Raw genomic sequence first — 26,745 nt, forward strand, 5'->3', positions numbered from 1 at the left:
ATTTACAGCCGAGAGAAGAAATGTCTCCTCATCTCAGTCCTAAATGTTCCACCCCGAATCCTGACATTGCCTCCCCTGGTTCCACACTCCCCCCCACCATCCCCAAACCAGCCCACATGTCCTTCCTGTAATAACCCTATTAGAATTTTATACATTTTAATCCTATCCCCTCTCATCTTCTGAACTCGAGTGAACACATGATCATGGTATTTTAGTTTTAAGAAAGAAAAGTTTAGATTTTTAGAAGCTAAAGACATCAGGAGGGTCAGAGAGAGAGAGAGCAGGAGTGTGGGGTGAGATAGAGGATTAACCATGATCATATTGAATGGTGCAGCAGGCTCAAAGGGGCTGAATGGCCCACTCCTGCCCCTATTTGTTTCGACGATAGTTTGGAAAATGGATAGACTGTGTACACAGCTCCTGTTGACCTACAAACTTGGCAAAATGTAACTGCGTTGATGGGATGACTCAATGAAAATTGATCTGTAAATATTTTGATGGTGTGCTAACATCCTTCAATCGATGATGGACTTTTCCTTCCAAGAGCAAGGACAAATGTACACCTCTCACGTCTGCCAAGCCATACCTGATTCTGGGGGACGAGATGAAAGAAGTTTGCAGTAAATTGCTGAATTAAATGCTTTTAAAGTAGCTATTGAATTTTGAACAAGAAAATGTAAAGGTGGGATCAGTTTTGATGGCTTGTGGTGAGTTATTTCTATGACAGTATAAGAAAGAGAGACGTTTTAAGCCCATTTTGATGATTGCCTTGTTTCCATGCACTCTGTTTTGGGTACAAATATAAACATAGCCGAGGTTGCTGAAACCAAACTGGAGGCTACAGTCAGTTTTTTTTGTGGGCAGTTTGCTTATTGGAATTTAAGCGATGGATACAAGTTTTTAATTTGGAATCCAAATGACAAATTTTGATTGAAAATCTACTTTAGTTAGTTTTGCTGCTTTTGGTAATCAGTCATGTGGGCCTGGTTTGCAAGTGAATTGAAAGTAACTTTACAGAAACATGTGACTCAGTGGTGACAAGGAAGAAGTGTTTGTTTTGAGAATCCCTGCAGTTTGGAAACAGGCCCTTCAGCCCACAAGTCCACACTAACCCTCAGAGCATCCCACCCAAACTCATCTCACCTACACATCCCTGAACACTACGGGCAATTTAGCACAGCCAGTCCACCCTAACCTGCACATCTTTGGACTGTGGGAGGAAACTGGAGCACCCGGAGGAAACCCACGCAGACACGGGGAGAATGTGCAAACTCCACACAGACAGTTACCCAAGGCAGGAATCGAAGCCAGGTCCCTGGCGCTGTGAGGCTGCAGTGCTAACCACTGAGCCACCGTGCCACCCCTAATTTTGGATCTGTACTCATGGAGGAGAAGGTCTTTGACTTCTCCTTTTCAGTTCCAGCCTTTCTTCTTTCCACTCTCCTGCCCTCCATCCCTTCATCCCTACATCTCTTCCACTCTCTATCTGGTCATTCCTGCTGTTGGAAATTCAGGTCCCTTAAGAACTGCATTTCCCTGGCAGTTACTGCATAGCGTGAGGTTTCACTTAACAGCTCTTACAGCAATAAATTCCCTTCCCAAATTCAAACAAAAGGATGAGGTACAAGAAACATGGAGGCCATGATGGCCATTGAACAATTTATGTCATGACAAATGTACCTCAAGATGAGGGTGTCTTTTTTGAAAATCTGGAGGTTTGGTTCTTTGAAGGAATGACAATGAACCTTCAAATGGAGATGGACATGGAGACAATAGTCATCATACAGGACAAACGGATGGACCACGATAATTGATGAAAAGGATCAGATGATTGATTAACGCAGGCTGAGTTACAAACCTCTCGGAATGGGGCCCATAAATAAATGCCCAGGGGCAGAGGGCAGTTCTCGTTAAGAGAATGCTTTTCGAGAAGCCCTCACTGTAGGCAATAGTCTTTTCCTTAACTCAGAGTTTATCTTCTCCTGAAGGAAGATGGACCAGAATAAGAGGAAGAAGACCCAGGAGGAGCTCCCTAACAACTCATCTAGTCAGCAGGAGGGTCCCCCTCACACCACCTGCCCCCAACACCCCCAGTTCCCCATGAGACTGAAACATTAACATTTTGTTTGTGCTCTGGCATCAGTGTACCATTCCGGACTGTTATACTCATTTTTTAAAAATCAATTAGCTGATGTATCATATTTCAACCACTGCTCTTTAACAAACTGAATAAACATTCAGAAAATTGCTACAAAGTTTTGGCTGACTATTTTAGGTAGCTGTAATCACAGACATCTCAAAGTCTATTTCCTCCTCATCATCACTGAGTCAATGCCCCACCCACCCGTTCGCATACCCAACTCCTGCCCCCGAGTGTAACAGAGCCTGTGGTAGCCCCATCGGCCTGTACAGCCATCCAAAGACTCACCTCAAGGGTGGAAGAGAGTCATCCTCGTCTGTGAGGGGCTGCTAATGAATGAATGAGTGATTGGCTTTGTACATAGAGCAGAGAACAGCACAGCGCAGAACAGGCCCTTCCGCCCTCGATGTTGCGCCGACCTGTGAGCTAATCTAAGCCCATCCCCGCTACACTATCCCATCATCATCCATATGCTTATCCAAGGACTGTTTAAATGCCCCTAATGTGGCTGAGTTAACTACATTGGCAGGCAGGGCGTTCCACACCCTTACCACTCTCTGAGTAAAGAACCTGCCTCTGACATCTGTCTTAAATCTATCACCCCTCAATTTGTAGTTATGCCCCCTTGTACAAGCTGAAGCCATCATCCTCGGAAAAAGACTCTTACTGTCCACCCTATCTAATCCTCTGATCATCTTGTATGTCTCTATTAAATCCCCTCTTAGCCTCCTTCGCTCCAATGAGAACAGGCCCAAGTCCCTCAGCCTTTCTTCATAGGGCCTTCGCTCCAGACCAGGCAACATCCTCGTAAATCTCCTCTGCACCTTTTCCAATGCTTCCACATCCTTCCTGTAATGGGGCGACCAGAACTGCATGCAATATTCCAAGTGAGGCCGCACTAGCGTTTTGTACAGTTGCAGCATGACGTCATGGCTCCGGAACTCAATCCTTCTACCAGTAAAACCTAACATACTGTAAGCCTTCTTAACAGCTCTATCAACCTGTGTGGCAACTTCCAGGGATCTATGTACGTGGACACCAAGATCTCTCTGCACATCCACACTATCAAGAATCTTTCCATTGACCCAGTATTCTGCCTTCCTATTATTCCTCCCAATGTGAATCACCTCACATTTTTCAGTATTGAACTCCATTTGCCACCTTTAGGCCCAATTCTGCAGTTTATCCAAGTCTTCCTGCATCCTGCAACATTCTTCCACACTGTCCACCACTCAACCGACTTTAATGTCATCTTCAAACTGACTAACCCATCCATCTTTGCCTGCATCCAAGTCATTTATAAAAATGACAAACAGCAGTGGTCCCAAAACAGATCCTTGAGGCACACCACTGGTGACCTGGCTCCAGGCTGAATATTTTCCATCAACCACCACTCGTTGCCATCTTATAGAAAGCCAGTTTCTAATCCAAACTGCTAAATCTCCCTCAATCCCATGCCTCCGTAATTTCTCCAATAGCCTACCATGTGGAACCTTATCAAAGGCTTTACTGAAGTCCATGTACACTACATCAACTGCCCTACCTTCATCCACATGCTTGGTCACATTCTCAAAAAACTCAATGAGGTTTGTGAGACATGACCTGCCCTTGACGAATCCATGCTGACTATCTCCAATCAAATTGTTGCTTGCTAGATGATTATAAATCCTATCTCTTATAATCCTTTCCAAAACTTTTCTTACGACAGACGTAAGGCTCACTGGTCTATAATTACCTGGGTCATCCCTACTGCCCCTCTTGAACAAGGGCACAACATTTGCAACCCTCCAGTCCTCTGATACCAAACCTGTAGATAATGAGGACTCAAAGATCAAGACCAAAGGCTCTGACACCTCCTCCCTAGCTTCCCAGACAATCCTTGGAAAAATCCCATCTGGCCCTGGGGATTTATCTACCTTCACACCTTCTAGAATCGATAACACCTCCTCCTTATTAACCTCAATCCTTTCAATTCTAGTAGCCCGTAACTCAGTCATCTCCTGCACAATATTTTCCTTTTCCTGAGTGAAAACAGTTGAGAAATATTCGTTTAGCACCTCTCCAATCTCCACAGGGTCCACACACAACTTCCCACTTCTGTCTTTGACTGGCCCTATTCCTACCCTAGTCATCCTGTTATTCCTCACATACCTATAGAAAGCTTTAGGGTTCTCCTTTATTCTACCTGCTAATGTCTGCTCATGTCCCCTCCTTGCTCTTCTTAACTCACTTTAGATCCTTCCTAGCTAATCTGTAACCTTCCATCGTCTCATTTGAACCATCTCATCTCAATGTCACGTAAGCCTCCCTCTTACGCTAAACAAAAGATACAATTTCTTCAGTAAACCATGGTTCCCTTCCCTTATCTCTTCCTCTCTGAGCGGGACATACCTATCAAGGACATACAATATCTGTTCCTTAAACCAGCTCCACATTTCGATGGTCCCCATGCCCTGCATTTTGCTAACCCATTCTATGCCTCTTAAATCTTTCCTAATCACATTATAATTGCCCTTCCCCCATCTATAACTCTTGCCCTGTGACATGTTCCTATCCCTTTCCATAGCTAAATGAAACATAACCGAATTATGGTCACTCTCTCGAAAGTGCTCACCTACCACTAAATCAAACACCTGGCCTGGCTCATTACCAAGTACCAGATCCAGTGTGGCCTCCCCTCTTGTCGGCCCTTCGACATACTGTGTCAGGAAACCCTCCTGCACACATTGGACAAAAACCGATCCATCCGACGTACTAGAGTTATAGCATTTCCAGTCATTGTTAGGGAAGTTAAAAGTCTCCCATAATGACCACCCTGTTCCTTTCACTCCTGCCCAGAATAGTTTTGCCGATCCTCTCCTCCACATCCCTGGAACTTTGCGGGGGCCTACAAAAAACTCCCAGCAGTGTGACCTCTCCTCTCCTGTTTCTGACCTCAGCCCATACCACCTCAGTAGACAAGTCCTTGTCAAAAGTTCTTTCAGCCACCGTTATACTGCCCTTGACGAACAAAGCCACACCGCCCCCTCTTTTACCACATTCCCTGATCTTAATGAAAGATCTAAACCCTGGAACGTGCAACATCCATTCCTGACCCTGCTCTATCCATGTCTCCGAAATGGCCACAACATCAAAGCCCCAGGTACCTATCCAAGCTGCAAGCTCACCTTATTCCGGATACTCCTGGCATTAAAATATGCACACTTCAATCCAGCTTGCTGTCTGCCACCACACTCCTGTGACAGTGAGATCCTGTCCATGTCCTTCCTACGCTCATCCTCCTGTGTACTAGAACTGTACTTCAGTTTCCCATCCCGAGGTGTAGTCCTAGTACACAGGAGGATGAGCGTAGGGAGGACAGGGACAGGAGTGTGCTGGCAGACAGCAGACCAGTACAGACCAGTTCAGTCCTGCTTTCCTTCCTACAGCTGATTCACATCCGAGATATCACTATCAACATACTGGGGGTTACCATTGACCAGAAGCTGGAACTGAACTCACCACATAAACACAGTGGCGACAAGAGCAGGCCTGAGGCTATGAATACTGCAGTGAGTAATTCACCACCTGACTCCCCAAAGCCTGCCCACCATCTACAAGGCACAAGTCAGGAGAGTGATGGAATACTCCCCACTTGCCTGGGTGGGGGCAGCTCCAACAACACTCAAAAACCTTCACAAGCACTATCTCCGGCCTTCAACATTTAAACGCCCTCCTTTGTTCCCGCCCAACATCTCTGTCTCAGGCTTGCTGCAGTGCACCAGTGAAGCTCAGCACAAGCTGGAATAATAGCGCCTCATTTTCCGCATGGGGACTCTGCAGCCTTCAGGACTTAATATTGAGATCAATCATTTTAGAACCTGAGCAACGTCTCCCATGTCCTTGCCCTAACACCCACACGCCAGGCCCTGTCATGTCCGCATGGGCCCCAGCTATGCCTGCCTCTTTGTAGGTTACGTGGAACAGTCCCTCTTCCGCACCTAGACAGGCCCCAAACCCCACCTCTTCCTCCGTTACATTGATGACTGTATCGGCGCCAACTCTTGCTCCCCAGAGGAGCTCGAACAGTTCATCCACTTCACCAACACCTTCCACTCCAACCTTCAGTTCACCTGGGCCATCTCCAGCACATCCCTCACCTTCCTGGACCTCTCAGTCTCCATCTCAGGCAACCAGTTTGTAACTGATGTCCATTTCAAGCCCACCGACTCCCACAGCTACCTAGAATACACCTCCTCCCACCCACCCTCCTGCAAAAATTCCATCCCCTATTCCCAATTCCTCCGCCTCCACCGCATCTGCTCCCACGATGAGGCATTCCACACCCGCACATCCTAGATGTCCAAGTTCTTCAAGGACCGCAACTTTCTCCCCGCAGTGGTCGAGAACTCCCTTGACCGTGTCTCCCGCATTTCCCGCAACACGTCCCTCACACCCCGCCTCCACCACAACCGCCCAAAGAGGATCCCCCTCATTCTCACACACCACCCCACCAACCTCCGGATACAACGCATCATCCTCCGACACTTCCGCCATCTACAATCCGACCCCACCACCCAAGACATTTTTCCATCCCCACCCTTGTCTGCTTTCCGGAGAGACCACTCTCTCCGTGACTCCCTTGTTCGCTCCACACTCCCCTCAAACCCCACCACACCCGGCACCTTCCCCTGCAACCGCAGGAAATGCTACACTTACCCCCACACCTCCTCCCTCACCCCTATCCCAGGCCCCAAGATGACATTCCATATTAAGCAGAGGTTCACCAGCACATCTGCCAATGTGGTCTATTGTATCCATTGCACCCGGTGTGGCTTCCTCTACATTGGGGAATCCAAGCGGAGGCTTGGGGACCGCTTTGCAGAACACCTCCGCTCGGTTCGCAATAAACAACTGCACCTCCCAGTCGCAAACCATTTCCACTCCCCTTCCCATTCTTTAGATGACATGTCCATCATGGGCCTCCATGAGTGCCACAATGATGCCACCCGAAGGTTGCAGGAAGAGCAACTCATATTCCGCTTGGGAACCCTGCAGCCCAATGGTATCAATGTGGACTTCACAAGCTTCAAAATCTCCCCTTCCCCCACCGCATCCCAAAACCAGCCCAGTTCATCCCCTCCCCCCACTGCACCACACAACCAGCCCAGCTCTTCCCCTCCACCCACTGCATCCCAAAACCAGTCCAACCTGTCTCTGCCTCCCTAACCGGTTCTTCCTCTCACCCATCCCTTCCTCCCACCCCAAGCCACACCTCCATCTCCCACCTACTCACCTCATCCCACCTCCTTGACCTGTCTGTCTTCCCTGGACTGACCTATCCCCTCCCCAGCTCCCCACCTATACTCTCCTCTCCACCTATCTTCTTTTCTCTCCATCCTCGGTCTGCCTCCCCCTCTCTCCCTATTTATTCCAGAACCCTCACCCCATCCCCCTCTCTGATGAAGGGTCTAGGCCCGAAACATCAGCTTTTGTGCTCCTGAGATGTTGCTTGGCCTGCTGTGTTCATCCAGCTTCACATTTTGTTATCTTGGATTCTCCAGCATCTGCAGTTCCCATTATCCCTGTCATGACATGGACTACTTTCATCCACTTATGATCCCCTTTATCAGCTTTGTTTTCTACCAACCATCCCTTTATCTGATTAACTTCTTCCTCTCACTCTGGCTTCTTTCTCCACCTACCCACTCACTCCTTTTGTCACCATCTGTTATCATCAGCGTAAGTACCACCATTTTCCACCTACTATCAGTTCTCCTGAAGGGCCATTGGATGCTAAACGTTAACTCTGTTTCTCTCCACAGATCCTACCAGACCTGCTGAGTTCCTCCAGCAATTTCTGTTTTTGTTTCACCCTCTCCATGGCCGATGCAGAGAGGCAGCAGTGTGAATCATCTACATTTGCAATTCAGCAACTCGCTATGACCTCGACTATCAACACCACCCCCTGCATGTTCCTCTCTGAGCCACTCACCGTCCTGACTTGGAAATATATCGCCTTTCCTTCACTGTTGCAGGGTCAAAACCCTGGAATTCCCTCCCTAAGGGCATTGTGGGTCAATCTACAGCATATGGGCTGCAGTGGCTCAAGAAGGCAGCTCATCACCACCTTCTCAAGGGGCAACTAGGGACGGGCAATAAAATGTTGGTGCAGCCAGCAATGTTCATGCCCCCCTGAATGAGTAAATTAAAGAAAACAACATTCAGGGTGAACCAACTCGTTTTCAAACATAAGAAAAGTGGATATCCCAGACAAGCAAAAGCCCTGAACTCATAATCAAGTGGATTGGTTAACGGGAGGTGATGGCCTAATGATATTATCGCTGGGCCATTAATCCAGAAACCCAGATAATGCTCTGAGGACACAGGTTCAAATCCCACCACAATAAAATCTCTGGAATTCAGAATCTAATGATGGCCATGAATCCAAAGGCAGTTGTTGGAAAAACCCACCTGGTTCTCTTAAGCCCTTTAGGGAAGGAAACTGCCATCCTTACCTGGTCTGGCCTACATGTGACTCCAGGCCCACAGCAATGTGATTGACTCTGGGCAGTTAGGCATGGACAATAAATGCTTCCTAGCCAGCGATGCCCACATCTCATTAATGAATCAAGGAAAAAAACTTCAAGTGTCCAGGGAAAGCTTTACGTCTGAAACATTCACTTTCTGTCACTCATTCCTGTTCTTATTGGTTTCAGTGATGCTGAGCCTGTTTCAGGACTGAATCACATGTAATTTATTCATATAAACCTGGTTGCACAGAGACTGTTGATGCATGTCAGAGACTCTGAGACTGCAAGTGTTTTCAGATTTTTATCTTTTATATTGCAAGCTTCACTTGAATTTCTTTAGTTACAAGTATCCAAGTTTTTGGAATAATAAAGATAATATACAGGACCTGAGGAGGTTAAGCAAACTAAAACTACATGGTCAATGGGCTGAGATAATGGGAACTGCAGATGCTGGAGAATCCAATATAACAAAGTGTGGAGCTGGATGAACACAGCAGGCCAAGCAGCATCTCAGGAGCACAAAAGCTGACGTTTCAGGTCTCGACCCTTCGGCTGGGGAGAGGATTCTGAAATAAATAGGGAGAGAGGGGAAGGTGGACTGAAGATGGATAGAGGAGAAGATAGATGGAGGGGAGAGTATGGGTGGGGAGGTGGGGGGGAATAGGTCAGTCTGGGGAGGACGGGCAGGTCAAGGGGGCTGGATGAGGTTGGTAGGTAGGAAATGGAGGTCCAGATTGAGGTGGGAGGAAGGGAAGGATGAGAGGAAGGGCAGGTTAGGGAAGCGAAGACAGGCTGGGCTGGTTGTGTGGTGCAGTGGGGGGAGGGGAAGAACTGGGCTGGTTTTGGGCTGCAGTGGGGACGGGGAGATTTTGAAGCTTGTGAAGTCCACATTGATACCATTGGGCTGCAGGGTTCCCAAGCGGAATATGAGTTGCTGTTCCTGCAAACTTCGGGTGGCATCACTGTGGCACTGCAGGAGGCCCATGATGGACATGTTGTCTGAGGAATGGGAGGGGGAGTTAAAATGGTTCGCGACTGGGATGTGTACCCATCCCTTCCTCCCACCCCAAGCCACACCTCCATTTCCTACCTACCACCTCATCCCACCTCCTTGACCTGTCCGTCTTCCCTGGGCTGACCTATCCCCTCCCTACCTCCCCACCTATACTCCCCTCTCCACCTATCTTCTTTTCTCTCCATCTTCGGTCCGCATCCCCCTCTCTCCCTATTTATTCCAGTTCCCTCTCCCCATCCCCCTCTCTGATGAAGGGTCTAGGCCCGAAACGTCAGCTTTTGTGCTCCTGAGATGCTGCTTGGCCTGCTGTGTTCATCCAGCTTCACATTTTATTATCTTGGAATTCTCCAGCATCTGCAGTTCCCATTATCACTGGTAAAATGGTCACCACGATTTATAGTATAGAGGAAAATCATGCTGATTGGTTGGATAATTAATTCTGTCTAGCTACGGAATTGCAACTATAGGCTCCCCAAGCTTACTTGGAAATCTAAAAAGGCTTGAAGGTTGAACACTTTCATATTGTTTGCGGAGAATGTAAGCTGCCTTTAGCAAGCATAAACCAGCCACATTATGGGCTTGACTGGTGACTGTTGATTCGTTGTTAGTGCGCATATTAGTGCTTGGCATTTGTCAGCAAGTCCTAGAATCACATCTAACTGCTAATGTCTTGTTTTGGATCTTGAGTCAGTTTCCCTCAAAATTTCATCGCCACCTGTTCGCACAGTTGCCCCAGGGCTCTACGTGCGGCGATTGGCCTCAGTTTCGGGAGCTACTAAGCTTTGGAGCCCCAAGCATCCAGAAAGAAAATGAGAGACAGTGTGACCTGTCCATAATGAACAACCAAACCCATCTCATTCACTCGTGTCCTTTAGGGAAGGAAATCTGCCGTCCCTGCCTGGTCTGGCCTAGACGTGGCTCCTGACCAACAACAATGTTTTTGACTCTCAAATCTCCTCAGAAACGGGCCTAGAGAAACATTTATTTCAAGGGAAATACAGGATGGGCAAAGCCAATAACATCCACATCTCACAAATGGAAAATAACAAAATATTACCAAAATGATCCTTTTGATAGATTATCATGTGTTTTCAGGTTGAATCTGGAGAGAAGGCTGCGGAAAAATGTTGATTCAAACAGAAGCATGATGCCTTAATTATATATTAAACTATGATGTTCACCTCATTGTTATCTCACAACTCTCTGCAGTTTACAGAGAGAAGAAATGGTTTAGATAGAATAATCCAGAAAATCAATTCTCATATACACTGGTATGCTGCTGCATTCTTATAAACAGCAGGGAAGTTAAATTTTAATAAATTTTGTGATTTTTTTGCAGCATATGTTCACTTTTAAATGTTATGGTAATGCATTCCAGATAATGTTTATTATAATGAAAATATCTCTCGGTTGAGTCGTCAGTTTCAAAGTAGCTGGTGCTTTTAGTTATCCCTGCACCATTGATCATCAAACTCTTTGTAACTCCATCAGATTTCTTCAAATAGGCTTGTGAAATTCTGCATTAAAGAAGCAGCAGATTGATTCAACATCAGATGGAAAAGCTAGATAATTGGCTCTGAATTTTAAAAAGAGAATTATCAATAAGGCAGCTTCAAAGATTTCCCCTCAGCTTTATCTTTTTATGTGGCGCCTGCAAATGTGCCAATAGAAGGGCTGATTCCCTTAATCCAAACTGACAATTTATTTTCAATCTTGGATCCAAAGTTGTCTAATAAATCTTTTCTGAATATTTGACACCTTTTTTAGAGTTTAGGAAACCGACTTTCGAACTGGAGCTTATGCATTTTATCTTAAGGTGCTTTATTCCTTTCACAACTCAGGAGATTGGCCGTGCTGAATTGACCCTAGTGTGTAGGGATGTGTAGGTTGGCCATGGGAGGTGCAGGGTTGCAAAGGTTGGGTAGAGGGGTGTGTCTGGGTGGGATGCTGTCCGGAGGGTCGGTGTGGGCTTCTTGGGCCGAATGGCCTATTTCCACACAGTAGGTTTTGTAAAAATATATTTTCAGCAAAACATTAAACAGCAAATGTTACGGAGATAGCAGGAGCTGCAGATGCTGGAGAACCTGAGATAACATAGTGTAGAGCTGGATGAACACAGCAGGCCCAGCAGCATCAGAGGAGCAGAAAGGCTGATGTTTCGGGCCCAGACATTTCTTCAGAAATGGGGGAGGGGAAGAGGGTTCTGCAATAAATAGGGAGAAAGGGGGAGGCGGATAGAAGGTGGATAGAGGAGAAGATAGGTGGAGAGGAGGCAGACAAGTTAAAGGGGCCGGGATGGAGGTGAATGTGTGTGTGGGGTTAGGGAGGAGATAGGTCAGTCCAAGGAGGATGGAGATGTCAAGGGGGTGGGATGAGGTTAGTGGGAAGATGGGGGTGGGGCTTGAGGTGGGAGGAGGGGATAGGTGGGAGGAAGAACAGGTTAGGGAGGCGGGGAAGAACTGGGCTGGTTTTGGGATGCAGTGGTGGAGGGGGAGATTTTGAAGCTGGTGAAGTCCACATTGATACCATTGGGCTGCAGGGTTCCCAAGCGGAATATGAGTTGCTGTTCCTGCAACCTTCGGGTGGCATCATTGTGGCACTGCAGGAGGCCCAGGATGGACATGTCGACGAAGGAATGGGAGGGGGATTTGAAATGGTTTGCGACTGGGAGGTGCAGTTGTTATTGCAAACCGAGCGGAGGTGTTCTGCAAAGCGGTCCCCAAGCCTGTGCTTGGTTTCCCCGATGTAGAGGAGGATACAACGGGAATCGTGGATACAGTATACCACATTAGCAGATGTGTAGGTGAACATCTGCTTGATGTGGAAAGTCATCTTGGGGCCTGGGGTGGGGGTGAGGGAGGAGGTGTGGGGGCAGTGTATCACTTCCTGTGGTTGCAGGGGAAAGTGCTGGGTGAGGTGGGGTTGGAGGGGAGTGTGGAGCAGACAAGGGAGTCACGGAGAGAGTGATCTCTTTCGAAGGCAGACAAGGATGGGGATGGAAGAATGTCTTTGGTGGTGGGGTCAGATTGTAGATGGAGGAAGTGTCGTAGGATGATGTGTTGTATCTGGGGGTTGGTGGGGTGGTATGTGAGGACGAGGGGGATTCTTTTTTGGCAGTTATTGCGGGGACGGGGTGTGAGGGATGTGTTGCAGGAAATGCGGGAGACATGATCGAGGGTGTTCTTGACCACTGTTGGGGGAATGTTATAGTCCAGCTATAATACTACTAGTCCATCACCTCTGTCTCTAATCTGGCTGACTTTTCACTGCCCTCTGGGCAAATAGGGATGGGCAATGAATGCTAGTTTAGCCAGAAACACCCTCATCCTGCAAGTGAATTAAAAGAAATATACAGTTGTGGGATATTGGCTTGTTGGTTGGGCAGCATTTATCACTCACCTCTACTATTACTGCTGCATCATTGGTCACCTCTATTATTATACTGGAATGAAGTCCATCTAGACCTGGGGACTTATCAGCCCACAGCACCATCAGTTACACAGCTGGCTGGATGGTTTGTGAGTAATGCCAAAAACATGGGTTCAATTCCCACACTGGCTGAGGTTTCTGTGAAGCACGCTCCTTCTCAACCACTCCCCTCACACTGAGGCCTGGAGACCCTCAGGTTAAACACTAGCAGCCAATCTCTCTCTAGTGAGGGAGTAGTCTGTGTTATACTCAGATCACAGTTCTCGCTAAATTACACTGTTTCCAAGCCTGATAACCAGGCTAATGACACTGCAACACCATGTTATAATAATACTCTGAATTAATTGTGAAATGTTGCATGTTCTGATTGTTTTGATGTCTAATGACATAATATGAACATATAGTTTGGGAGCGAAAATAGTCCAGTTGGCCCCTTGAGCCTTCTCTGCCAGTCAACGAAATCATGGCCAATCTATTTGTGTTCTGAATTCCACATTCCCATCTACCCCTGAATCTTGGCTGCTGTCTCTCAGGTCCTCCCATCACCATCAGGCCCAGGGCATTTAAGCTGTCTGTTACTTCCATTCCCTGTGAGGGTGACGTGGAGATTGACCTACACTCAAGAATTGGCACAAATCTCCATGGATCCAACAACATTAACAAAAACAAAGTTGCTGGAAAAGCTCAGCAGGTCTGGCAGCATCTGTGCAGCTGCTACCAGACCTGCTGAGCTTTTCCAGCAACTTTGTCTTTGTTCCTGATTTACAGCATCCGCAGTTCTTTTGGTTTTTATCCAACAATATTAACATAAAGCTGCAACTCTCCATCTTCACAGTCCTACCGATTGCAGTTTACAGCTGTGAGATGTTAAAAGCAGCAGCAATAGATGTCATGCAAATTAGATCTTTTTGACAGTGTAGTATAAAATCCTGGGCCTCACCGGGAGAGGCGGTGCTACAACACGAGTGGTCTGAGAAGCCTACAGGGCAATGTGAGAGACATGTATTTCAGTCCCTGGACATAGCCCTGCTGGAGTTGCAATAGAATGGACACTGGGGTCGGGGGGGTGCGGGGGTGGGTGGGGGTGTTGCAGAGTCTGGTGGGGGATGCGTTGGTGGAAAGTAGATTGGAGCCGGCCAAAGAGGAGCAGGTAAAGTATATTTGAGGAGGGGTACCTTCAAGCACAGGACACCACTGAGTAGGAATTAAAGACTTTGTGAGGGAATGGTGCTGGTGGCACAGACTCGTGGCTCATGGGCTTGTAGGGCAGCAAGGAAGAATTGTTAGTCAGTCCGTACTTATTTTAGATTCCCAGAATCCACTGCATTTTGCTTTTGTTTTAGGGACGAGATGGTTGCATTGTGCTCACTTTTGTTTTTGTTTTCTTAAAATCCAATGAAGCTGAGGTACGTTATAGGTTAGGAGCCTTGAAGCAATAGATTCTCTGATTGGATTCTGATGTAAGTTTGTCATGCTGAAACATGAGTCTGTTTCTCCCTCACTGCTGCTACTTCACCTGTGGAATGTCTCTGGCGTGTTCATGTTTAATTTCAGAGTTTCACATTAGCAGTATCTTATTTTTCTATTTGTCACTGATTATTTAATCAGATTGGTGCATATTAGTGTGATTATTAATGAACATTGGGTGATAATTCAACATTGGGATGACTGGTGGTAATTCCTGGGTGGTTCCTGATGATTGTTAGGGTAAGTGTTGACAATTACTGAGGTGCTTATTAATGACTGTTGGGTGAATGTTGATGATTATTGGGGTAATTGTTTAAGAGTTCCTCTTGTGTCCTGCTCTTGTACAGTTCCTTCATTTGGATGCTAGTGTAGGTGGCCTGATTAACAAGTTTGGAGGCAGCACGAAAAATGTTGGAACTGTGGGCAGACAGGAAGGTTGTCAAAGGTTACAGCACAATATCTATCAGGTGGAAAGTCAGGTAGAGAAATGTTAGATGGAGTTTAACCCGACCAAGTGTGAGGTGATATATTTGGGAGGTTAAATGCAAGAGAATAGTTTACTGTAAACAGCAGGACTCTTCGGAGCATTAATATTTAGTGGGATCTTGGAGTGCAAACCCATAGCTCCCTGAAAATAACAACATAGCGCGATAAAGAAGGTGTTACAAAGTTGGGAAGAATATTCATGATTTGGAAGGCAGAAACTTAAAATTCGTTGGTAAAAATGATTGTGGGGAGAAGAGTGCTGTAAGATCTTATGCTTTGCACTGGAAGTTTATAAATGCAGGTGCACAGAGGGTCCCGAATGAAACATTTTGTATAGAACAGCCAAGCAGAACTTTTATTTCCCAGGCAACAAGTTTAAATTTGGCCAATTAATTTAAACCAAGCACCTAGATACAGAAAGCCAATTAAAATTAAATCTGATGGTCTTGACAGCCTGAAGCCAATCAAGTTATAAGAATTTGATTATGTCATGACATACATAAGGGGAGGGCATTTGAAAAATTTGGGGATAGTCATCTGCCAAAGTTAGCACCAATCAGCTCTCAGAGAAAGTCCATCTAATTAATCAAAGATACCATGGTATTTTAGCTCAAAATCCTCATTGAAGTAATTATAGAGATAAAACATCCCTAATAGCAGGAAAAAGGCATTTGTGAAGACAGACAAGATGATAGAATATTCCAGAAAACAGTCTGTGTGAACTTGGAGAGATTAAGTTGTAATTCATTGTTTTCTAATTAATTGGGTTTATTAAGTGGGACTTGTGTTTATTGGAACTGTATTCTAGTTGAATTTAGACCAGTTAGGAAGTAGATAGTTGTATAAGGTGGAGTTGTTTGTTTGTTAGTAATTCTGTTAATTTGTTCATTGTTCGGTTAAATAAATAAATTGTTTCTCATTATGTGTAGAGATGAGGGATTTTCTTTCTTTCAACCACTCTTTTAATAGATTACTTGGGGAAAGATTTCCCTGGGTATTTCAGGGTAATTATTAAAGGGGAACCCTACTCCTTTCCTAACGGATTGGGGTTTGTGTTTTAATTTAATTATCAGAGGGTTTTCGCTATTGCCTCTCCGTAACAAAGGTGTCGTGGCATACTTGTCTTCAATGGTCAGGGCATTGAGTAAAAAAGTGAGACAGACATGTTGCAGCTTTATAAGGTAACAAAGTGTGGAGCTGGATGAACACAGCAGGCCAAGCAACATCTCAGGAGCACAAAAGCTGACGTTTCGGGCCTAGACCCTTCATCAGAGAGCGGGATGGGGAGAGGGTTCTGGAATAAATAAGGGGAGGGGGGAGGCGGATCGAAGATGGAGAGAAAAGAAAATAGGTGGAGAGGAGAGTATAGGTGGGGAGGTGGGGAGGGGATAGGTCAGTCTGGAGAGGGCAGACAGGTTGAGGGGGGGGATGAGGTTGGTAGGTAGGAAATGGAGGTGTGGCTTGAGGTGGGAGGAAGGGATAGGTGAGAGGAAGAACAAGTTAGGGAGGCAGGGATGAGCTGGACTGGTTTTGGGATGCAGTGGGGGGAGGGGACAAGCTGGGCTGGTTTTGGGATGCAGTGGAGGGAGGGGAGATCCTGAAGCTGGTGAAGTCCACATTGATGCCATTGGGCTGTGGGGTTCCCAAGTGGAATATGAGGTGCTGTTCCTGCAACCTTCCAGTGGCATCATTATGGCACTGCAGGAGGCCCATGATGGACATGTCGTCTAAGAAACGGGAGGGGTAGTTGAAATGGTTCGCGACTGGGAGGTGCAGTTATTTAATGCGAGCTGAGTGTAGGTGTTCTGCAAAGCAGTCTCCAAACCTCCACTTGGTTTCCCCAATGTAGAGGATGCCACAACAGGTACAGCGGGTGCAGTATACTACATTGGCAGATGTACAGGAGACCTCTCTGTCTCCATCTCAGGCAACCAGCTAGAAACTGATGTCCATTTCAAGCCCACCGACTCCCACAGCTACCTAGAAAACACCTCCTCCCACCCACCTTCTTGCAAAAATTCCATCCCCTCTTCCCAATTCCTTCACCTCTGCCACATCTGCTCCCAGGTTGAGGCATTCCACTCCTGCACATCCCAGAAGTCCTCGTTCTTCAAGGACTGCAACTTCCCTCCCGCAGTGGTTGAGAACGCCCTCCACCGTGTCTCCCGCATTTCCCGCACCTCATCCCGCACATCCCGCCCCCGCAATAACCACCGAAAGAGAATTCCCCTCGTCCTCACATACCACCCCACCAACCTCCGGATACAATGCATCATCCTCCGACACTTCCGCCATCTACAATCCGACCCCACTACTAAAGACATTTTTACATCCCCACCCCTGTCTGCCTTCTGGAGAGTCCACTCTCTCCGTGACTCCCTTGTTCGCTCCACACTCCCCTCCAAACCTACCACACCCGGCACCTTCCCCTGCAACCACAGGAAATGCTACACTTACCCCCACACCTCCTCCCTCACCCACATCCCAGGCCCCAAGATTACTTTTCACATCAAGCAGATGTTCACCTGCACATCTGCCAATGTTGTATACTGTATCCGCTGTACCCGGTGTGGCTTCCTCTACATTGGGGAAACCAAGCGGAGGCTTGGGGACCTCTTTGCAGAACACCTCCACTCGGTTCGCACTAAACAACTGCACCTCCCAGTCGCGAACTATTTCAACTCCCCCTCCCATTCCATAGATGACATGTCCATCCTGGGCCTCCTGCAGTGCCACAATGGTTCCACCTGAAGGTTGCAGGAACAGCAATTCATTCCGCTTGGGAACCCTGCAGCCCAATGATATCAAGGTGGATTTCACCAGCTTCAAAATCTCCCCTTCCCCCACTGCATCACAAAACCAGCCCAGCTCTTCCCCTTCCCCCACTGCATCCCAAAACCAGCCCAGCCTGTCTCTGCCTCCCTAACCTGTTCTTCCTCTCACCTATCCCTTCCTCCCACCTCAACCTGCACCTCCATTTCCTACCTACTAACTTCATCCCTACCCCTTGACCTGTCCGTCCTCCCCGGACCGACCTATCCCCTCCCTACTCCCCCACCCATACTCTCCCCTGCACCTATCTTCTCCTCTATCCATCTTCGGTCCGCCTCCCCCCCCTCCCTATTTATTTCAGAATCCTCTCCCCATCCCCCTTTTCCGATGAAGGGTTAGGCCCGAAATGTTAGCTTTTGTGCTCCTAAGATGCTGCTTGTCCTGCTGTGTTCATCCAGCTCCACACTTTGTTATCTCGGATTCTCCAGCATCTGCAGTTCCCGTTATCTCTGATTGCAGCTTTAGAAGACTCCAGGCCACATTTGGAGTACCGTGTGCAGTTCTGGTCACCCAACTCAAGGACGGAAATGGAGGCTTTGGAGACAGTGCTAGAGAATTTACCAGGATGTTAGGGGTCTTGGCCTGAAACGTCAGCTTTCCTGCTCCTCTGATGCTGCTTGGCCTGCTGTGTTCATCCAGTTCCACACTGTGTTATCTCTTTTACCAGGATTGTTGCCTGGATGTTGCCTGGATTGCAGCGTGTTCACTGTAAGGAGAGGTTGGACAAACATGGATTGTTTCTCGCTAGAAAAGCCTGTACTCTTCCTACTAAAGTGCATAACCTCTCCCTTTTCCACACTGTATTACATCTGCCCCTTCTTTGTCCACTCTCCTAGCCAGTCCAAGTCCTTCTGCAAGCTCCTCACTTCCTCAAAGATACCTGTCCCTCCACCTATCTTTGCGTCAACTGCAATGTTAGCCACAACCCTCCCGGTTCCTTCATCCAGATCATTAATGTGTAACGTGAATAGTTGCAGTCTCAACTGACCTTTGTGGGTCTCTGCTAGTCACCGTCTACCATCTTGAAAATGTTCCTTTATCCCCGCTCTCTGCCTTCTGCCAATCAGTGAACCTTCTATCGATGCCAGTACCGTCCCCCTGACACCCTGGGCTTTTATCTTACTGAGCAGCCTCCTGTGCAGCACCTTGTCAAATGCCTTCTGGAAATTAAAATAGATCATGTCCACCAGCCCTCCTTTGTCTAACATATTCAGTACCTCTACAAAGAATTCTAACAGATTTGTCAGGAATGACCTCCCCTTGCCAAAGCCGCACTGACCCAGCCCTATTTAACGCTGCAATCTAAAACTTACCAACGGCTGAGGTCAGGCTATCGTTTCCTGCCTGCCTCCCTCTCTTCTTAAACAGGGGTATTACATTAGCCATTTGTCAGTCCTGAGGGGACCATCCCTGACTCCAGAGATTCCTGAAAGACCACCACCAACGTGTCCACAATCTCCTTCAGAGCTCTGGGGTGTGGTCCATCTGAATAGAGGGATATGGAATCAATAAAGGCAGGAGGGATTTGTTTAGAAAGGCATTGTGGTCGGCACAGAGATAGTGGGCTGAGGGACTTGTTCCTACGTTGTACTGTTCTAGGTCCTACGGAAATGAGGGTGATTTCTGTGTTAAGGGTAGACTGTGATCAATGGAAGTGTAGGCATCAAAGCTCTAATGTTCTTGCAGTGGTTGACCTTTTCTCCACGGGGCAGTGAATGTTTGCAGAAACAGAGTTAATATTACAAAGGTCAATAAGCTGTAACCAGTAACACTGAGGGTAGAACCCAAGCAAGGGGCATCAAGGAAGTGTGGTGGATTGGGTATCTGTTATATTGAAATGGAAAGGTAGACAGGGTGTCAACATGAAGTCCATATGCCATCATATATTTCACACTACCACCCAACTCCATCCCTAGCATTTCAAACACTTGAGTCCATTTCCAAACGAGCTTTGTGTAAGAAAGCATTTGTAAATTTCGAATTACATTAACACTTCACCTTAGCCTGTTGGATTGTCTATAAAAACTCTTCCATGTCCCCGACTCATTTTGAAATCAAAACACATGGCACAATTATTTTCAGTGATAGAACTGAGCTTTCATACCACTGAATACTTATGAAACACTGCTAATTAAAATGCAGTAGCATAATAAAAGCAGAAAAATATACCGTGCATGCATGTGCATAAGTAAACGAGACTGAATTACAGAATGAGCCCCTCATTTGAGTGTCTAATGCTACACAATTTGTCATGCAGGATGCTGTGAATTATTAGAAAGCTTCCCCAATGGCAGGTCATGCAAATATTTATTGAAAACATTAAATAACAAATTGAACAGACTGCACATTTGTAAATCTGTCATGTTCGGTTTCAGTCGGAAGCACTGATGTGCTAGATTGTGGTTCACTTCATTGCATCCTCCCTCTGCGGGGGGAGACAGAAACCACAACATATCAACACAGGTCACATTCAACCTTTTGTTTCATGCTACCACAGGCTCAAAGCAGAATTGCCTTGTACACAAATAAAATAGTGTTACATAAATTTGATAATTAGAACATTTCCTTCCCCCATCTCCCCAAGAAAGCTCAAAATATTATTGCATTCTATTCCGGTAAAAAAAGTTAAAAAAAAGTCTTATTGTTAAACCCAATCACTATTGGTCGAAGTATATTGTACTGAAATGCTGGTGAACTGGATTCAAAGCATCTGACGAGCAGTCAGTGAACTCAAAATGTTATCTCTGTTTTGTTTTCTGCAGATGCTGCCTGACCTGCTGAATTTCTCCAGCGTTTTCCGTTCTTGTTTCAAAGCAATCTTCCTCTGCTGTGAGTACTGACTTGAGTTTATACATGTCGTTACACCTTCTGCTGGTCTTTGAGTAAAATCTGCAACACAACTGTAGTTCAACTCGTTCTGGCTGACCCTGGCTTCCACCACACTGATTAGGTTCAAAGCACATAGTTCAAACTTATGTACAGGGGGATAAGTTCATAATCGCTTTAATTATGAGAGAGATAGGATAAGTAACTCTCCTGTGATGACAAGGTGTGGAGCTGGATGAACACAGCAGGCCAAGCAGCATCTTAGGAGCAGGAAAGATGACATTTCGGGCCTAGACCCTTCCCAAAACGTCAGCTTTTGTGCTCCTAAGATGCCGCTTGGCCTGCTGTGTTCATCCAGCTCCACACCTTATTATCTCGGATTCTCCAGCATCTGCAGTTCCTGCTATCTCTCCTGAGTCCTGTTGGATTATATGAGGATTCTTGAGTAGAGCCAGCCTCTGAAACCAAAGGCAAGCTGAGGTCATGGTGTATGGAGATAGGGAGAGGTGGATACATGGCTTGTAGTGTCAGACATAACATCCCTGGGTTTGTACTGCGAGCTGATCCCGTTCCCCAAGGTGTGACTACTGCCATGAACAGCCGCCAGAATGCTGCCATATGTTTACACATATACTCTGTTGTGTAAACAGAGATTACCAAAAATTTGAGACCAACCTATGCTCCTTGTCAGAGGTACTCCCAATTCTTCTGAACATTACAACTTATGACTGTAAACACTACTTTGATTGAAGGTAAGTTGCCACATGCACTAAATTATTCGTTCAGGCAGGCATTTTGGAGCTATTAGTGAGATCTAGGCCAGATCAATTGGAGTCAAAGGTTGGCAGCAGAAAGGGTAGCTGAGCAAAACATTACCTTCAAAAAGAAACAGTTTGGATGCAGAACAGTCTATTCTGATGCAGTGGGAAAAGTAGAGTAAACAAGTCTGGATCTCCCTGGATGACAAAGGAGATAGAAATTAAGATACGCAACGAAAAGTGTGGTTTTGACCGATGGGCAGAAATACAATTGTGAACCAGGCAGATTGGAGAAAGCTCAGGGGGAGGTGATAAAGCAAATAAGAGAAGCAAAGGGAGAGAACGAGATGAGGCTGGCAGCTAATTCCAGTGGCATTTGTAAGCATGTAAATAATGAAAAGTTTAGTAGATGGAGGAGTAGGGTTTTATTAAAGTCATGGGGTGTGGGTGTCACTGGCTGGGCCAGCATTTATTGCCTGTCCCTGGTTGCCCCCTGAGAAGGTGGGGGTGAGCTGTCTTCTTGAACCACTGCAATCCATGTGCTGTAGGTTGACCCATAATGCCCTTACGGAGGGAATTCCAGGATTTTGATCCAGGGACACTGAAAGAATGGCGATACATTTCCAAGTCAGGATGGTGAGTGGCTTGGAGGGGAACTTGCAGAGAGTGGTGTTCCCATGTAACTGCTGCCCTTTCCCTTTGAGCTGGAAGTGGTCGAGGGTCCTCAAATTGCTAAGGAGGAGCCTTGGTGCATAGCTGCAGGTGAATCAGGATCAAAGCTTCACATTTGGGTTAAAATTGTATCAGAGATAGCAGGAACTGCAGATAGTGGAGAACCTGCATACAAGAGGATCAGACAAAACCATTCCCTAACTTCTGTTTCAACACGCTTGACCTAACTCATTTTCTAACATAGCATCATCCTCTGGAGAGATGATGGCATAGTGAGAATATCACTGGGATATAATCTAGAACACCAGGCTAATGTTCAGGGGACAAACACAAACAGAAATTGCGACTTTTAGCATCCACAGTCCTTAGTTTTATATTAATGTTCAGGGGACATGGGTTTAAATCCATCTATGGTCAGATGGTGAAATTTGAATTTAGTTAAAAAATAATTCAAACTAAAATTGGAATTAGAAGTTTCATTATGATTACGAAACCATTGTCAATTGTTGTAAAAACCCATCTGATTCACTTCAGGGAAGGAAACTACCTTCCTTACCTGGTCTGGCCTACATGTGACTCCAGACCCACAGCAATGTCGTTGACTCTTAATTACCCTCTGGGCAATTAAGGATGGACAACAAATGCTGCCTGGCCAGCGACACCCTCATCCCATGAACGAATGAATCAACAAAAAGAAGATACTCCTCAGGGTAAAAAGAATTTGGTTAATAGACTGTAGGCCATGGTCAACTCTGGGATGATTGATGCCCAGAGATTGGCTGGGATCTCACGAGTCAGTAGGAAGATTTTCGCCGTTGATCCTGCTGACTTCCTGAGTGCCATTCCTGTCAGAGGCAATCAGGTAAACATCTCCCACCAGGAATGCTGCAGGATTAGGGCTGAATCAGCAAGCCCTCAGGCTCAGTAGGAGGGGTGGCAGCGATGGTTAACGTGCAGTTGTAATGGGAAAGGAGGGCCCTGCTGGGGCAGGCAGGGGACCCCCAGGGTATCTCAAGACGAGGTCACTCTCTGATAAGGTAATTACACTGTAAACAATCAGGTTACAGGTCATCATCATGGAGGGGGGTGTGTCAGCTCAGTTGGCCATAGGCTGAGGACACTAGAACCAGGGAGGGGTGGGGCAAAGAGTTGTTTAATAGAGATGTTGGTGGGTGGCCATCTCATTTCACCAGCTTGCCAGACACCAGTCTCACTGAGGCAATTGTCATTGCTGGGAAGGGTATGACACTTCCAGTTGGCCGATAAACAGGTTTGATTGGCTTCCTGTCACTGTTGAGAAGGTAAGTTGTTTTAACATTCCTCCCTGTTCTTACCACCCAACCATCTCCACCATGGCTGGGAGATATCAGAATACAGTAATTCGCTGATTTGACCAGGTGCTTATGAGGTGGTTAATTAATAGACAATAGACAATAGACAATAGGTGCTGCAGTGGGCCATTCGGCCCTTCAAGCCAGCACCACCATTCATTATGATCATGGCTGATCATCCACAATCAGTATCCTGTTCCAGCCTTATCCCCATAACCCTTGATTCCACGCTCTTTAAGAGCTCTGTCCATCTCTTTCTTGAAACTATCCAGAGAGTTGACCTCCACTGCCTTCTGGGGCAGAGCATTCCATATATCCACCACTCTCTGGGTGAAGACATTTCTCCTCAACTCTGTTCTAAATGGCCTACCCCTTATTTTTAAACTGTGTCCTCTGGTTCTGGACTCACCCATCAGCGGAAACATGCTTCCTGTCTCCAGAGTGTCCAATCCCTTAATAATCTTATACGCCTCAATCAGATCCCCTCTCATCCTTCTAAACTCAAGTGTATACTTGAGAAAAGCTGCCGAAAGCTAAGGCACAGAGGGATTTGGGACTCCTGGGGAATAAATCACAAAATGCTAGCATCCAAGTCCAATGGGAAAAATAGGGAACACAAATGGACTCAGGGATAGCAGGAACTGCAGATGCTGGAGAATCTGAGATAACGAGGTGTAGAGCTGGATGAACACAGCAGGCCAAGCAGCATCAATGGACTGTTAGCTTCTATTTCAGAGGGACTGGAGCATAAAGATCAGGAGATTTTGTTAAAACTGTACAAGGCACTAGTCGGACCACTGTTGGAATATTGTGAACAGTTTGCGGCCCCTTATCTAGGAAGCGATATATTGGCATAGGACACAGCCCAGAGAAGGTTCATTCGGCTGACATGAGGTATGGAGCGACTGTCTTGTGAGGACAGGTTGAGTGAATTGGGCCTGGAGTCATTGCAGTTTAGCAGGATGACAGGCATCCCTACTTAAACTATAAAATTCTTCGGGGACTTGACAGGGCAGGTGTGGCGAGACTGTTTCCCCTAGTGGGAAATTCTAGGACATAATCTCAGAATTAGGTGTCCCCCATTTAAGATGGAGATGAGAAGGAATTCCTTCTCTAAGGAGGGAGTGAATCTATGAAATTCTTTATCGCAGAGGGCTGTTGAGGTTAGGTCATTAAATAGATACAGGGCTGAGAGAGACAGTGTTTTCAATCAGTTAAGGAATCAAGGATAATGGAAAAAAAGACAGGAAAGCAGAGTTGAGGCAAGTATGGAAAACAGATGAAAGGAAAGGAATTGTAATAGTATGCTAGTATATGAGTGTGTGTGTAACCTGCATGAGGATTGGTTAGATCAGATGGTTAGCTGGATGGTTGGTTTGTGATGCAGAGCGATGCTAACAGGGTGGGCTCAATTCCCACACCAGCAGTGGTTACCATGTCAGACTCTCCTTCTCAACCTCTCCCTCCTTTGCCTGAGGCGTGGCGATCCTCAGGTAAAACCACCACCAGCCATCTCCCTCTCTAATGGGTGAGTAGCCTGGTATCTAATAGATCCCTGGTATCTTTGCAATCTACACATGATACATCCAAAATATCTCGCTTTGAATGAAAGAGGTTGTGATGATATCCAATATCTCATCTTTGTCTGATTAAAAGAAAATGCTCATTTTTTTAGACAACATTTCTTTGCCATTTATCTATGAGTTCTTAAACACATTGAACTGTTGGAAAATTCTTTCAGAAGTTCAATGAAGGGTAGCATCATTCTGTTTTCATTCTGTGGAGCCCAGGAATAATTAAGATTTCATAAATGACACTTGTGATGACAAAATTATAATGTAAACAAACTTGACTTTCTGTTCCGTTTGAGATAGCACAGTGGTTTGTGTCAGTATGACTGATCACACACATGTGCACAACACCCACACTCCAATCCCACTGTCACAGCCTGAAATTTCACTCCTTTTTAGATAGATGCTTCCTTCTGAATATCTAAAGGCAAACAATCTTTGCAAATGACTAACTGGTAATTTGTAACTGCTAATGTGAGAAACGGAATTGTCTCCCCTTTTGTGACGTGGTTCGACACAGATCATCAAATTGATTGTCTTTGTGCTGTTCCATTGAAACCGATTTAGTACCTTGTGCAAAGCCATGACCACAATTTAAAGGGTTAACAGTAAAGTTCTGATAAAGTGCAATTCCTCAATTTAAAGGCATATGAGAATTCAGGTCTCCTTTCTCTTTCATTTGAGCTTTCACAATTAGAGAATTATTTATTTGACTGACTGTTGTACAATTTGAGGTGAGTGAAGAATTATGCTGGTGTGGTTTGATGGACATAACTTTGGGGACTGTGAGGGAGATTTCTGGAGATCAGATATGCTTAACTGGCACACATCCACAAGCATTCACTACCCCTCCACCACCGACGCTCAGTAGCAGCAGTGTGTACTATCTACAAGATGCTCTGCAGAAATTCACCAAGGATCCTCAGGCAGCACCTTCCAAACCCATGACTGCTTCCATCTGGAAGGACAAGGGCAGCAGATACATGGAAACACCACCCCCAAGTTCCCCTCCAAGCCATTCACCATCCTGACTTGAAAACATAATAATGGATCAAAATCGTGGAATTCCCTCCCAAAGGGCGTTGTGGGTCAACCCACAGCTCATGGACTGCAGCGGTTCAAGAAGGCAGCTCACCACCACGTTCTCAAGGGGCAACTAAGGATGGGCAATAAATATTTGCCTAGCCAGCGATGCCTACATTCCATGAATGAACAAAATAAAAAAAAACAAGTGGATGACGCTTCTCTCCATGGCCTAGTTGCAGTGAAAGCTTGCACAGTTGATTTGCTTGAATCATGGCCAATATGAAATTTATATGTTGTGATTGCTGGAGAGGGTTGCCCTGAGCCATTGGGCTAAAGTCTTTGGCAGCCTGCACGCGATACTTCCTATTTGTTGCCGATTAGAATTTCTCGGTGCCCTGACGTTGTTGCCTGAGGCCTCTGTATCAAAGAACAAAGAACAAAGAAACATACAGCACAGGAACAGGCCCTTCGGCCCTCCAAGCCTGCGCCGATCGAGATCCTCTGTCTAACCTGTCATCTATTTTCTAACAGTCTGTGTCCATTTGCTCCCTGCCCATCCATGTACCTGTCCAGATATATCTTAAAAGACGCTATCGTGTCTGCGTCTACCATCTCTGCTGGCAACGCATTCCAGGCACCCACCACCCTCTGCGTAAAGAACTTCCCACGCATATCTCCCT

Source organism: Stegostoma tigrinum, chromosome 23, assembly GCF_030684315.1.
Source record: "Stegostoma tigrinum isolate sSteTig4 chromosome 23, sSteTig4.hap1, whole genome shotgun sequence".
NCBI classification, from domain to species: Eukaryota; Metazoa; Chordata; class Chondrichthyes; order Orectolobiformes; family Stegostomatidae; genus Stegostoma; species Stegostoma tigrinum.